This window comes from Lagopus leucura, unplaced genomic scaffold (assembly GCF_019238085.1).
Source record: "Lagopus leucura isolate 7727_CA_CO unplaced genomic scaffold, USGS_WTPT01 Super-Scaffold_100015, whole genome shotgun sequence".
Lineage (NCBI taxonomy): Eukaryota > Metazoa > Chordata > Aves > Galliformes > Phasianidae > Lagopus > Lagopus leucura.
Genome location: NW_024962269.1, coordinates 9317684 through 9332325, shown reverse-complemented (window position 1 = coordinate 9332325; position 14642 = coordinate 9317684). Strand labels below are relative to the sequence as shown.

Sequence of the window (14642 nt, the reverse complement as noted above, 5' to 3'; positions counted from 1 at the left end):
TATCTAGTCATCTTACCACACTCATACACTGATTTTACTCCTCACTTCCCTGCCGGAAGGCTTATGACTATTTCAAAGAATCATAGAATGGCTTAGCTTGGAAGGGATCACCCAGTCCCAAACCCCCTGCCATGGGCTGGTTGTCACCCACCAGCTCAGGCTGCACAGGGTCATATCCAACCTAGCCTTGAGCACCTCCAGGGATGAGGCATCTGCTTATCTACACAGCCTGTGCCAGTGCATATTTCCATGTTGTCACTATGACCATTGTTCAGACCAGGATTAATTTTGTCTAAAACGAACCTTAAAAGCTTCCTTTCTCATTATTTTCTTCATTCATACAGTTTAATCATGCTCTATCTTCAAAGTTCCTCAGCAGGAACTCTAAGTTTGTCATCAGGCAGAGGCTATCATACTGTTTTTACCCTTCCATCCTCATATTATTCCTCATGTAACAAATTTAGAAGCATGCTGTTCAATCCTGATAATACAAATTCCTGTAATTCAAAATATTATTTATCACAAAGTAGCACCACAGTATATATAGAAAGCTTTATTCTTCTACTGCTGACTTTTAAAACAAGCTAACATTAATACAAACCTTTTCCATATGCTCTTCAGATCTGAATTGCCATGTATTTATACTACTACTGCTTTTAATTCGCAGTTCTGTCTTCTCTCACTCAAACCCAACTTCTGCCTTGCTTGCTATCTACATGCAAGTCACTTTACACAGTTCTGTAAAGCATTATCTCATTATTCTGTCTCTCACTATTGAGCATTTTCAGACCCTCTGTGTGAAAGATGAGATATAAAAATAAATTGAATTGGAATACATGATGCTATGTCCTGAACTTAAACAGGCTATACTCACAGTGCATATGTAATTTGACAGCTACAGGCTATGCTTTCATGATATACACCAAAAGGATTTATTATGCAAGTGATTTAAAGTTCTAACCATTCTGGGTAGTCTGACTAGACATTAAACTCACGGTTGTGTAATCTCAAGTTGCTGTTAAACAATTTGACAAAGAAAAACAAATAATTATTGCGATGATTACTACTCACCAGAGTCAACCTTCAAAGTCCAGCGCTTCCATAAATGTTCTTCCCTTGCCTATGATACCTTGGTAGGAGCTCTGGCAGCTACCTTCATTGTGAGAAAGCATTGCTAAAACAATTTCTGCCAGACAAAATCAACACCAAGATGTTTTGGAGAATTTCTAAACAGGAAAGCTGTGTAGTATGGAGCTCTGAGTGTTGACTTTGATCAAGCTGGTCTAAAGAAGGGAGGAAACGTTAGTTACAATTTCTATTTTCAAAAACAGCAAAGAGGGAAGAACTGAAAATGAAACTCGACATAAGGAAAAGGCAAAGCGCCATCTGACAGTCTCAAAAAATCCACAAAATTTTTTTTTTTTTTTTTTCCAATTAGCATTTCAACTTGTTTAAAATAAGGGCATAAAGATAAAAGGAACTTTATGCATCTGATCCTTTAAAAGCGATTATTTGAATACTGTAAGAACAGAAAGCATTACATCCTATATCATTATTTAAAAATTTAAGACACATAGTTTCTCTTTGAGGAAAGGCAATAAAAGAATACATCATTAGAAGTCATTCCAGTTGCTTTAAATTTAGCTCTCTCTGTGCAAAAGCTGTGGTTTTGCAATTACATCTCCCCATGTGTTTTTTAAACACAGAAGTAAACAGTCATGAAGAATAAATAATGAATGTGTCCCACCTTGTTTATTCCTTGAGTTAAGAATAAAGAAACCATTATGATCTGAATCCATCTGATCAGAATTAAATCAGAAACGGCTAATAAAGATTTTATTTTTTTTAATTAAATAATGAAAAAAACATTGAAGTGGGTAAAATCGTAAACCATGGCCAAATAAGACTCAGGGACCAACCATGTTTTCTGTGAATGCTCAGTTCCACAGCATACCTCTTCCTGTAACAGCCATAATAATGGCTTAACTATGAATCTGCTTATTAGTCTGCACATAATTCAAGCCCTGGGATCCACATTAGTTCTTGAGTATAGCAATCATTATTTTGGCTGTAGTATTGCTCAGAATCATAGCCACACAACCATTTTTTTTATTTTTAAACCCTTTGAAGAAACAATATTCAGAAAGCCTTTGTATGTTCCTTAGTAGAGCTGCAGCTGTGCTGTATTTCCCAAAGCCAATCAGCCTCATGAGCCTAAAGACATGCTGTGCACGACCTGATGCGTTACTTCATGTACACAGAGAAGCATGACTGGGAGTTCTTCAACTTGAAGGTTTAGACTCTAAAATAAGGGATATTTTTACACAGGAAAAACCACTTGTTTTCACCTTCTTACTCAGTACAGCATCAGAAAATTGCGTTTTGTTTTCATGGTTTTTTCCCCCTCCAGACTTCAGTAACATAATATTGGTAAAACTGTCTAATAACATAGGAAGAATTTATCTAAGAGCAAAAGCCATTTTGAAGTGGATTCAATCCTTTCACTGAACCTCCAGTAAAAATAACTTCACTGGGGTAAAACCTCACATTTTACCTCAAGCCTTCATTCAAACGTTATTTATTCACAAGTGCAGAACATCCTTGTAGTATATATTGAAGAATCCCAAATCAAATATTTTTTAAAAAAAGAAACAGATTATGTATGAGCTGGAAAATAGAAATATTCTAGGAATATTTATTGTAATTATTAGCCAATTTTATATTTCAATGACCTAGCTTTAAATTAGGAAGACGAGTAAAACATGCTATAAAAAAGCAATTCCATTTATTCCACTAATAAGTTGCAACCTGTTTCTGTTTTACAAGAGCGCACATAAATGGATTCAGTTAGCATAAATTATGTATGCATGCCTGAATGTTCATGAACCATTTCTAATGGCTTTCGGTTATTGAAAATCTGATACTCCAAAAGTTATCCATAAGTATATATGTATGGAAGCAGAACATTCAGCCCTGTGCCTTGTCTGTTTCTGCTTAAAAGTGTCTAGAAAAAAGAAAAAACAAAACCAATTTAAAACTTCAGTTCTGGCTCTGCAAATGGGTGGTCTTTTAGTTTGCCCAAGGGCTGCTTTGAGCAAGATGGGATCCTCCTTCAGAGCCATGAGCACCACTGAGACTCGTCCTGCCTGCTGGATTTCCATAACCATCTGACAGCTTCCCAGGGAGTTGAAAGGCTTTGAGGACATTTAGATAAGGAGGAAAGATGGTCTGGGGAAGGAACATGATAAAAGAGCACTATGCTGCTTGGACGAATTATATTAAAATACACTTGAGAGTTGTAAATAATGAAAGCACAACCTGAACTATTTTATTTCTAGCCATAATATATTAGTATTATCAGCTCCCCTTTAAAAATTTTGGGTCTTTATTTGGTAGCCTGAGTGCTGAAAAGATTGTTTAAAAATTCACCTCTGCAGTAAACGCTCAAGAAAAAAATATACATATTCCTGGTGCTCTCCAGGTAGCTGCATTGTCAGGGAGCTGCAAGCTTTATGCTCTCACTCTGTGCTGCATGCACCTTTCTCACAGCTTGGCCATGGATAAAATCAGAGCTGCTCAGCAATCCATGGAGCAGACTAACAAATTCTTCACAAGTAGCCTGAACCTAAGGAATACTCAACCTAGAGTCATAGCCTCCTCTTTTCCTTTTGACAGTCATTGGGATGAACAGCAGTGTTTACTCTAAGTTAAAAATCACCCACACAATCTCAAACAATTGTTTGAGATTGACAAATACAGATGGACTCAGCAACTGCCAAACAAGCAGTCCTCCCTGTACTCTCAAAGAACTCAGCCATGGGCATTGTCTCACTTCTAGAACACTTCCTGTGCAGGAGATGTTTTCTTAGTATTTGTCCACATGCTAGCAAACAATTATCACTGGTTGAGAAAAGGAATGCCAATGCAGAACAGACTACTTTAAGTAACACATTTCCTTTAAAACACAATAGTTACACTCTTTATTTAAAGCAAAACCAAACAACCAACCAAAAAACAAACAAAAAAAACCAATAACCCTTGATTCTAACACGCATCTTGTCACAGGCTGAAGCAGAAATATGAAAGACCAGTGAGGAATTTGAATTATGCAAAAGAAGACTTGTTTGACTGGTGTGTGGGTGTGACAAAGAGGACAGCAGAAACACCACAAATGAGCAGATTTTTAGAAAGAAAATCCAGATGCACACTGGGCAAGTGTGGGATGTGGCACTGAGAGAAGCCCAGACAGTGCTGTTGGGTTTGAGTACCAGCTGAAAACAATCTCCTGTCATTTGATCCTCCTATGCTCAAAGGTGCTTGGAACGAACATCTCTACAAGTAAACAGGATTACATGAAAGACATTTCTCTCCAACACTGAATTCTCCTAACTGGAATGAACTGGTCAGACTAACTCCTGAGTACTAAAAACCAGTTGCAATAGTTTTTGGTTAAGAATTAGAGAGTTCTCATTAACAACATACGAGTCCAGGCAATTCGATGGTCACTGTGTTTTAGTAGTTCAAAAATAAAGTTTCAAATTACACTTTTTACCAGGAAGCATTAAAAACACACGTTCCAAAGTAACCATAAAGTTTGATAACCCATTACAGTAAATAATATGTCTGGGGCCTAACCCGTGCTGACGACTCAAGACATACAATTGCTTCTCCAAAAACCTGCACTGCAAATAACCGCAAAGCTGTGGGCTATGCTGACTCCAGTATTAAGTATCAAGAACTTTTAACACAAGATCACAGTCCTAATCAAGAAGCTATGTATGTTTAATGCAATTCTACCAGTCTAAAGTAAGGGGTTGGAACCCGATGATCCTTGGGATCCCGCTCAATCCAAGCCATTTTATGAACTCATTTATTTGAGGAACTTGGATGAAGGACAGATCCAGAGCTATACTCTAGGACACAACCTGTAATGCCTTGATGGATTACGCAGCAGAATTCTGAATTCACTGATCATTTTACATGAAAAAAGCAAGATTATTTAAGGCTGTGGACTTTAATTGATAGGTCAACTAACTAGCAAAATATGCTGCCAGGGGTGTTTTGTTGCCTGAAGAATAATTGTATTGCAACATTTTAATGAACGAAGATAAGCGAAGGGACTGATATCAACAATGCTTATTCCTGGAAGACTAAGCTCTACATGTTTTCAGACACAAAATATGTGATCTGCTCCAGCAGGAGAATTGGATTAGATGGTCTTTTGAGGTCCCTTCCAATCCTTGGCTTTCTGTGATTCTGTGGCCAAGTCACCAGCCACTGTAATGCCAATTTCATCAGGTTATAAGAGCAGGACAGGCAGGCAGTGCCTGGCAGTATGATGCCTAAGGTGCACCTAATTCATTTCCAGACTCCAACTGGATCCATGCTCAGGTGTTCTAATGGAAAGGATAAGTAGCCTGGATAGTTTGCTTTCATGTTAAATATCACGTCTGTGTTGAGCAATGGCAAGAGAAGCAGCAGTGCCACACTGTGTCTACACCACCTGATGGGCAGGCAAGTTCTGAGCTGGACTCGATGCCACGCAGCTGCATACATTCTCTCCTTTTTTCTCTGCTTCATATTTCTGTTTGGCTTTGTTGACTGTAGATATGGAGTTAGCTCTTCTGCCAGTTTTAATGGATTTCACCCTGAAATCAATAGAAAAATACCCATCTGTAATAGCTACTAATTTAGTTCCTAATCTGTATTATGCCAGACAGGAAGTTTCCTTGGCTCTCTTACTTTGAGGGAAACAGTAAGAAACAGAAAAATGAAAAAGGGCAAGATTTATCTAGGAGGTGGCAGCAGCTAAACTGCTTCGGCTAATGCAGCTGCTGACATTTCCAGCCATTTGGCGCATTCCTCCCTAGGGAGAATAAAGCTGAAAGAAAATACTTAATACGAAACTACTGGATGTCCATTAAAAATCATTCTAGTGGTAAGATGAACAGGCTCATTGGCAAAATACCCCATGTATAAATCTAAAAACAACATTAAAAGCCATCCAAAAAAACCAGCAGTTAAATAGATTCTTTCATACTGAGAACCAGCAGTACAGGAGACTAAAATGGATTCTGTAGGAAAAAAAATGACTCTTGATTTAAACCGATAAAGAGATTTCCCAGTCAACGTCTGTGTAATGCTAAAGAGAATGATTTTTTTTTTAATTTTTTTTTTTTTTTGCACAAAACCCCAAGAGGTGTTAGAAATATGATTCAAAGAATGGCTTTAGAAGCAGAATTCAAAGAATCTGGGGGGATGGTAGATCACTTTCTTATATTACCACCTGTTATGAAGGATAACAAAGAAAAAAGAGCTTTACTCTAATGACGGATGGGATTTAAATGTTCTCTCTACTCAAGCAGTGTTGAAATTATGGGGGGTAACAATACCCGATGGAAGGGAACCTTATTAAGGAATTAATGGAGCCATGGTGATTTATATAGAGAAAAAAGTTTCCTTTAACTAAACTATGAAAGATGATAGGTAGTCTTAAGAAAGGAAGCTTTGTGAGGTAGAAGCCAATGGTTCTATCTTATTCTAAGGAATGGGAACACAGCAGATGTCTCCCTAGATATGGCACTGCATAGTGATTTTGGCTGGGATGGAGTTAATTTTCTTCATAGTCACTTGAATGGTGCAATGAATGGGAATTAGTAGCAATTCTGTAATCCTGCACCTTAATTGAACATAATGCACTTCTGTATAGAACTTCTCGGGGACCAAATCAAGGCCAATGCTTCAGAACTCCAGGCTGTGCACAAAACAAGCAAATCCTACCCCCCAGAACTCCAGCTCTGCAAGCATACCTGTGATCTGGTCTTTCTTGGAGCTTAGCATTGGGACTGGGGAAACACTTCATGGAAAATGAATGGGAAAGTGCTCCTCAGAAGTCATATTTTGCCTTCAAAGAAGATACATAAATCAAAATCCTAATTAATGTATTATCTCCCATCTAGACAATATAAAGTCAAGCAAAGTTCCCAATTTAAAAAAAATTTTGAAGTGTATGTTGCCTGCTGACCTCCATTTAAGTCTTCTGCATATATGGTCAGGTTATTAGATCTAACACTTCTGTTTCATATTCATTTCTTCTGTTCACCACCTCTGTAACTGGATAGAAAATCAAATCATTTACCTCATTTTAAAAACTGGAAGTTAAGTGTTTTCCCTTGTTATATAAGCCTAAAATGAAAAGGTGAAAGACAAAAAAAAATATTATGTGAGGATCTCTGTCAACTTCTGTGAATGCCATTTAAGAAAACTGAACAGAAAATAGATATACATGGAGAAAAGGGTAAGGAAAACATTTCAATTCATTTTCAGCAAATCTGGTTTTCAACTTTTCTGTTGAAATGAAAGCACAAGTGGCAACAACTCCATGCCTACGCTTGTTATTGCCTACTCAGAAATCAAGTGCTCTTTCAGTCAAGAATTGATTGTTGGAAAGAAAATAAACTGTCAACTGGTGAGGCTTATTATCAAGCTGGAAAGTGAGAAAGATTTGCTTGCTGCTGCCGCTGCTAGTTTACAGATTTCAAAATGGCTTTTAAAAGCACTTTGTTTTGTTTTGTTTTGCTTTTTTGCTGTGAAGCTTAAAGTAGTTCTCTTAGAGGAATAGCATGTAAGCAGTGCAACCAGGTCAGAATGGAAGAGCACCCCAGCTTGGTTTTTTTTTGTTGTTTTTCCTCTTTTTAAGAGTTCTCACCTCTGTAACTGACACAGCACAGTCCAACAGGAAGAAAAAAAAAAAAGATTCAAGAAACTTCAGTTCTTCTTTCAGCTCTGTCAGTGACCTGTTTTTACATCATAGGAAATTTGCTTGAGTTTTCCATTCTTCAGTTTTCCCATCTGTACAACATGGCTGTTATTTCCCTTCTAATGACACACCAGGAGGTCTTAGATGCTGTCTATTTACACAAGCCAACTTGCAATAAATCAGTTTGGCATTTGATCAAACCTCAAATTCTCTACCCCCTGAAAACTGCCTCTGAGCTGTAGCCCCTTTCCATCCTCTGGGCAGCAGTTGCTCTTTTCTTGTTTTTCACAGCACCCAGAATGGGACAAATGAAGATTTTTTTCCTATTCACAGCTTTTCGTGTATCACCATATTTGCAGCACTAGAAAAACACTATGTGAGTCCCTGATTTTTCTGACATTTTGCAGCTTTAAAGAGTCTGCAAGGTTTCCTTACACATTCAGAAAAAACTGTACAAGAAGTGCTTACTTTGTTTGGGCAGCTTTTCAAGATTTTTCAAAAGTGAATGCTAAATGTGAGCATTAAATAATCCCTAGGTGTGACCCTTCCAGAGGTGGCAGAAGTTGGGGAGTGAACACACACCCCAAACCAAAATGGATTAAATAATATTAATATATTAAATTAAATAATATTAATTAAATTAATTAATTAAATTAAATAGTTGCTTGCAGTGTCAACTCACAGCATCTAGTTTCAGAGGAATTAGGCTGAAGAGGAAAGAGAGGAAAAAGAAGAGGAGAATGGGTTTAATCCCAGAATGAAGAAATGAATTCACTTTATGTCTGAATCAGAGCTGGTCAGGGAATTCCAACCGGGCATGTTTATTTGGGAAGTGACAATTCATGAAGCAAGAGCAAATCATAGCAACATGCCTACTTCAAGGAACCTCTACTTATTAAAAAAAAAAACAACAAAACAAAACAAAAAAAACCCAGGCAGATAAAAGAGTGCCTTATTTCCAGCCAGGATACGTCTCTATAGTGCTGTGAAAGCTTGGACTTCCATGGCCCCAAACTCTAGGATTGCTCTATTCTGCAAATAGCACTTCCCTTTTAGATCCTATAGGTCTCAGGTCAAGCACCAGGAGGCTGGGTGCTCAGAGCTTCCTGTTGGTATAAGATTCACTCATGCCAAGTAACAATAGACTATTACATTGATTCCTCAAGGATTCTCATGTTTTCCAGACCTCAGGGATATGTAGCTGGCATCAATGGGAAGTCTGACAGAGTCAGAAGAGCTAATTGTTACTTTGAAAAAAAGTAAAATACTTTGACTTTTATTACTTATGTTTTTAAGACATTGAAATCCCCTTCCACCTCTACAAGAATGTCAAATTTTGCATATTTTTCCAGGTTGCTTGTAAACAACCCATTAAATGCACCAGTAAATAAATCTACATGAGTCCAGGTTTGTATGAGCAATTCTCCAGAAGAATTCACATGTGCTAGAAACAAAATTTTGTTTGCAGAACTCTTAATTTGCACCAGTAGGATTACCAACCCATATGTATTAAACACACAGAAGGAAGGGCAGATATTCCCCAACAAATTACATTCAGAGTGAATGCCATACAAACTTTAAGTTAAAGATCAGTTTGAACTCTAAAGGTTAAACAAAAGCTTCTTGGCCTGCTAGCAACTGTCACACAGATATGAAATTCTTTGTAGGGTAAGCCCTAGAGAAACTACAGAATGCTTACAGCATCCCACTGTGTTTACTGCTTGGTTCTGGCTCTCTCAGCACTACTTCAGCAGGAGACTACAAATATTGCTGTTCTAAAGAAGTCAGAGCAATGGGGGCTGAAGCAAAAACTATTTTGAGTGATGTGACTAATAACTCCAAAAAGATAGTGGCAATTCCATTACATTAATTGCTAGCAGAACAGATTTCAATGAGAACTATACACAAGGGTCTACATATTAGTTAATAATTTTCCAAGGTTATACTAACACTTAAAAGAAACCTTCTAGATAATTAAAGGTAATTGACCTAGGGTCAGTATTCTTATTAAACAGCTACAGAAAAAGAAATGCAGAAAAGTTATTTGCATAGACCAGATTAATAAACATATGAGTCAGTAGCAACAGAAGATGATATGTCGAACACTATTCAGGAGAATGTGCTGGGAAAAATAAGACAAAGTTGTACCACCAGATTCAGTCTAGTATGCTGTTTTTTTATGCAAGAGATTAAATAACATTACAAGTGAAAGAACAATATCAAATGTAGAAATCAGAATTCTTAGCACTAAATTGCATCTAGTCTGCTGTGCAGATACTTAATGCAGACCTTCACTGGGTGATTCAGCAAGAAGCAAACCATACAGTGGGTTGCACCAAAGATGCATTTATCCTGGCATCTTGTCTCTGATAACACCAGAATGGATACTTAAGGGAAGGACATGAACAGAAGCAAGCGTATGGTATGCCCTGCAAACTCTAAGCAGACCTGCAGTTTAGATACTTCCTCTGAACTGCAGGCTGGCCCCAAATCAGTGTCTTTAATGGGTCTTTATGAACTACTCTTCCCTGAGTTTATCTAATCACTTTAAGAAACCATTTATATTTTGGCATCTGCAATATCCTGTAGCAATGGCTTCCATAATTTAGTTAAGTGCTGCCTGGTCCCTTCACTTGTTTTTTTGTCTAGTGAGAAATAATAAATAATCACTATATTTTCACTTTCTACACGCCACTCTTGACTTCACATGACTCCAATATACCCTGCTTCCTCACATAAGTCACCTTTTCTCAAAACTGGAAAGACCTGACTTACTGAACCTGTCACACTGAAGCCATCCTAACAGTGTGATCGTCACCTTCTTTTGCACCTCAACAGCTTCCAGCCCATCGTTCTTGAGATGGGACAGCTGGAATTGCACAAAGTATTCAAAATGGGGCCGCACCATTTATTTTGTTCTGAAGAGAACACCAAGAACATCATGCATAATCTAATGTATTTTACAATGTGCCCCTGTTCAGCTGGCACAGTATCTCTCTGATCTTCGCACATTCTGCCCTCAGCACAGCTCTGTGCTTTCCACCATCCCTTCATCTGATGGCAGCACATCTTTCTCTGTCTCCCCAATTTCTTTTGGCTTCTGATACCAGACAGAAGGTGTCTTGCTCCATCTCCCTACAGAATTGGAGGACTCAGGGGCACATTTCCCTATATACAATATTTCATTTATTTCCCAGGTTTATCTACTGCATAACATTTATTTTTGCTTTCCTTTATCCTGTCTCTCTCCTTATTTAGCAGCTAAAGCCAGTTTCAGCTTCATAAACAGTAACTGCACACTTTTCCAGCCTTTTAAATCCAGTTTTTGTACATCTGATACCACAAGGCACTTTGCCTAAAGAAGAAATGCTGAGTAAGGCTTGTTTGGGCACAATTCTCACACGTACAGCTGTGTAAGTTAGATACCCAAATTGTGAGTTCAGCCATCACTACTTCTCACAACCATACGAGCAAAGCAAAGTCACCCTCAGGAGCAGATCCATCTATTACAAGGGTCAAATCACCTTTGCAGATATTCGTATCTCATTGACTATATTGAGAATCCAGGACACTTAATGTTCCTAAATTTAACAACTCAGTTAAGTGAGATGATGCTGGGAATTTACATTTCTAGGACAAAACAGTCTGGGGTTAGGTGAAAACAGAACAGCAGCTAAATATCCAAGCCTGACTGCCGCCACCCCAATACCCTTGACTCTATAAAGCCGATAACTGAAGTTCTTAAAACACCTTTTCCTAAGTAGATTTTACATAGCTGAAGTCAAGCCATGGAAAAAGTGCAGTACATTGTGCCATGCAAAATTTCCAGGGTGTTGTTTTCTGCTGGGAATGATTGCCAAATGGGACAATTCACTGAAACTTCAGCTATCATGTTTCCCTGTTATTCCTATAAACTTTAACAAGATAGGCATTTCAAAGCAGCCTAGTTCATATCCAAAACACTTCCTCATGCATTTTGAACAGCACATATTCAGAGCTCTTAGAATAAGCAGCAAGCTCTCCTCTTTTTTTTTCCTTCCCTAAATATTGCACAGTTCTTACATTTGAATTTCATTTCTTTTCTTGGTTTCTCAGTCTTCCAGTTTTACTTTAATGCAATTGCCTAGCTGTTAGCAGAATCCTTATTGCCAACTGTTTCCTTGAACCAGCCTCACGCTTCAGATCGACACAATAAAACCAAACCTCAATGCTGTCTCTCAGAAAAAGATGCAGAAACCATTGGCTGCAATTAGCATTTGTTTCATTTTTATTTTCATTTCTTTTTTTTTTTCCATCGTGACTGTAAACCAAAATAAACCAAGTAAAGGGAGCGAAACCACAAACAGCTATGTTCATGTAAGGCTTCAGAGGAAGCATCCAAGATGCAGAATACAGTTTCCAAGCAAAGGAGCCTAATCTTTCAACCATGTCCTGTGATACCTGAGAATGTATTTGATTGCAAAATTTAATCTGTGGATCTAGAGTACCAGTTCTTCCAGATAATGGGGCTCTGTAGAAAAATATAAACAGGGAGGCAGGGAAAGGATGAGAAGAAACCCATACTGGTCAGAGCAGGAGTTGGGGGGGCTCAACAATGCAGTGCAACAGCACTCAGCAAAACTTGAAATCATTCAAACTAGATTGATCATCCAAACGATTTCCAGGCAGATACTCCATGAAAATGCTTTTTTTTTTTTTTTTTTGTATTTTGGATATGAGGATGAACAATCATTTTGCCTAGCTATTCTAGGACTACCCTTATCCATCTGGTAGTTGTTTACATTGCAGATCTTGCCATTATTGTGAGCTACACTGGATTTACTCAAAGATAATTATCATACATCCCAAAACATAATTAAAAAACAAACAAACAAAAACCTCTTAATGCTTACCCATATTCCTTTCCCAAATTGATTTAGTTAATTTTTTATTCTACTATTACCTTTTGCCAAAGGGAATTTGTTCTAGAAATGTGCTAGAAACAGGGCTGAATAATTCAGTTTATTCACAGAGAAGAAATTGCAGCATGAGCTCCCTCAGTACACTGATCCCATGAAGGCCCCTATTGGTGCACCTTTAGCTGCCTTGTTTACAGTATCAACAAATGGCAGTTCTCGTGAGAAGTGCAAATATTTACTAGAATTTATTTCAGACAGATCGCATCATGCTGTGCATTGAAAGAAAAGCAACATTGCTGGAAAGCTCTATTATGCAAGCACTACCAAACCAATTCTATATTTATTAATGTTGTTGTGTCATCAGGCATAAAGTAAGAAAAGTCGCTCACTTGCAAAGATATTACTTGCTTTGTTAACTAAACCACTGCTGCACTGGCATTTATTTTAGAATAACGAGAACGGTTAGAAGAGAAACATGGAAGTGTGACTAGAGTTCCCCTGTTAGGATGCTGAACACTGAGGCTAAATTTCAGAGAATTAAGACAGTGCAGACTCACAGTACAGGCCACTGCTAGGACACCTCCAAACAGCGGTCAGTTCTTTGTTATAGAGCTTGTAATCAAGGTAATAAAATCTATGGCTGTGTTTTTCTTTGCTTTTTGAAGTGGTGTCAATGGTTTATGGGCTGGTTCGGCCCAGTTCCGTGACTGGCGGGGCGGAGGGATTTCACAAAATCTGCGCCTCTGGAAAAAAAGGGAACAGGGGACCCCAGAATAATTAAAAACAGTGGCAATGTTTTCTCTGAGGAGAAACAAACTAATTTACGAAATATCGGAATGCAAGATAACACATCATAATTCGAATTGAAGCTAATAAATCAAATACAATGAGAGAGAGAGAGAATGTCCAAAAGGTGGATGAGGCCTCACCATAGCATTGATGTGAGATGCGCAGTTCAGTTGAGCAGCAGGGAGACGGGAGGAGAGACGATTAAGAAGAGTGGATGAAGAAGAGTCCATCAAGTGACCTTGCTAGGAGTTCTATCTCCTCTCTGTGACCACAAAGTCCCCTGGGGAATGTAGTTGCTCTTCTCTTCCAGGCAGGTCACCAGAACTTGAGCATTAACAGTTAAACTCCCAGTGCCCCACATGATGTTATGATGTGGAACACTGAAAACCAAAAATCACAAAACCATGACAAGTGGTTTTATTAACTGTAGAAAAAAATGATCTTTTCATATATCAGTTCTCAGTGCATATTTTTCCCTGGTGTCTATATATGACCTGTACACAATCTCTGGATTCATACCATCATGCTGACCAAGAGACACTAGACACAGAGCAAAGAAGTGGTTTGCCCTTTGTGAGTTTTTGTTTTCCCTCTCAATGAATACGTTATTAATATCAGTAATGAGACAAGAACATCATCACCCTTTCATTCCAGTTTGGAGTATTCAATGACTTGGCAGAGTAATGCCATGTAGCAAAGTATGGTATTCCATTGGTCTTTCTGGCTGTCCTGTGCCATCACCGGTAGCCTTTCATTTGAGGCATTTGTTTTATAACTCAGCCTTTAAAAGGACTCAAAATACCTCTCTTCCTTACTACTTCTGTCCCCAGATCCCACTGTACCCAAATCTCATGAAGTCGTGTTCTTTCCCCTCAACATTTCTTTACAGGCTGGCAACATTTTAACCTGCTTACCTATTGGAAAATGAAATGTATTCCTTCTGCTTGCACTTTGGAAGGGGGTATCTGTTTGAAGGAACAGAGTCAAAGATGGCATTTTCTGAAACTTTTTTCATGTGGCCATGTGTATAAGAGGTTCCTTTATGTCTGAATTTCCCCAGAATCACATTCACATTCAGAATTCACAACATATCTGGCTATAGACATTTGAGCATGGCTTGACAGGTCTCCTCCAAATCAGCTCTGTTCAATGTTGCACCCCTCCCAGAACCAGCCCAGCTCATTTCTCAGTACTCT

The 14642-nt window shown here is 38.2% G+C and overlaps 2 long non-coding RNA genes across 5 annotated transcripts in view; both read right to left on the bottom strand.

The window, feature by feature from the left end:
* Positions 1-14642, bottom strand: part of LOC122182733 — a 280673-nt gene that overhangs the window by 49118 nt on the left and 216913 nt on the right. The window contains exon 1 of one of the 3 annotated variants that reach the window (XR_006179960.1): positions 1072-1279. The exons of the other annotated variants lie outside the window; for them this stretch is intronic. This is a non-coding gene — a long non-coding RNA (uncharacterized LOC122182733). Of the gene's footprint in view, positions 1-1071; positions 1280-14642 lie in introns of those variants that run through there. 3 annotated transcript variants of the gene reach the window in all.
* On the bottom strand, positions 4044-13821 carry LOC122182734. 2 transcript variants are annotated; one of them, XR_006179965.1, is made up of 3 exons: positions 13587-13821; positions 6810-6904; positions 4044-5648 (listed from the first exon to the last, which is right to left on the bottom strand). It is a non-coding gene; the product is annotated as an uncharacterized LOC122182734 (long non-coding RNA). The 2 variants fall into 2 exon arrangements; XR_006179966.1 differs by lacking the exon at positions 13587-13821 and adding an exon at positions 7025-7067.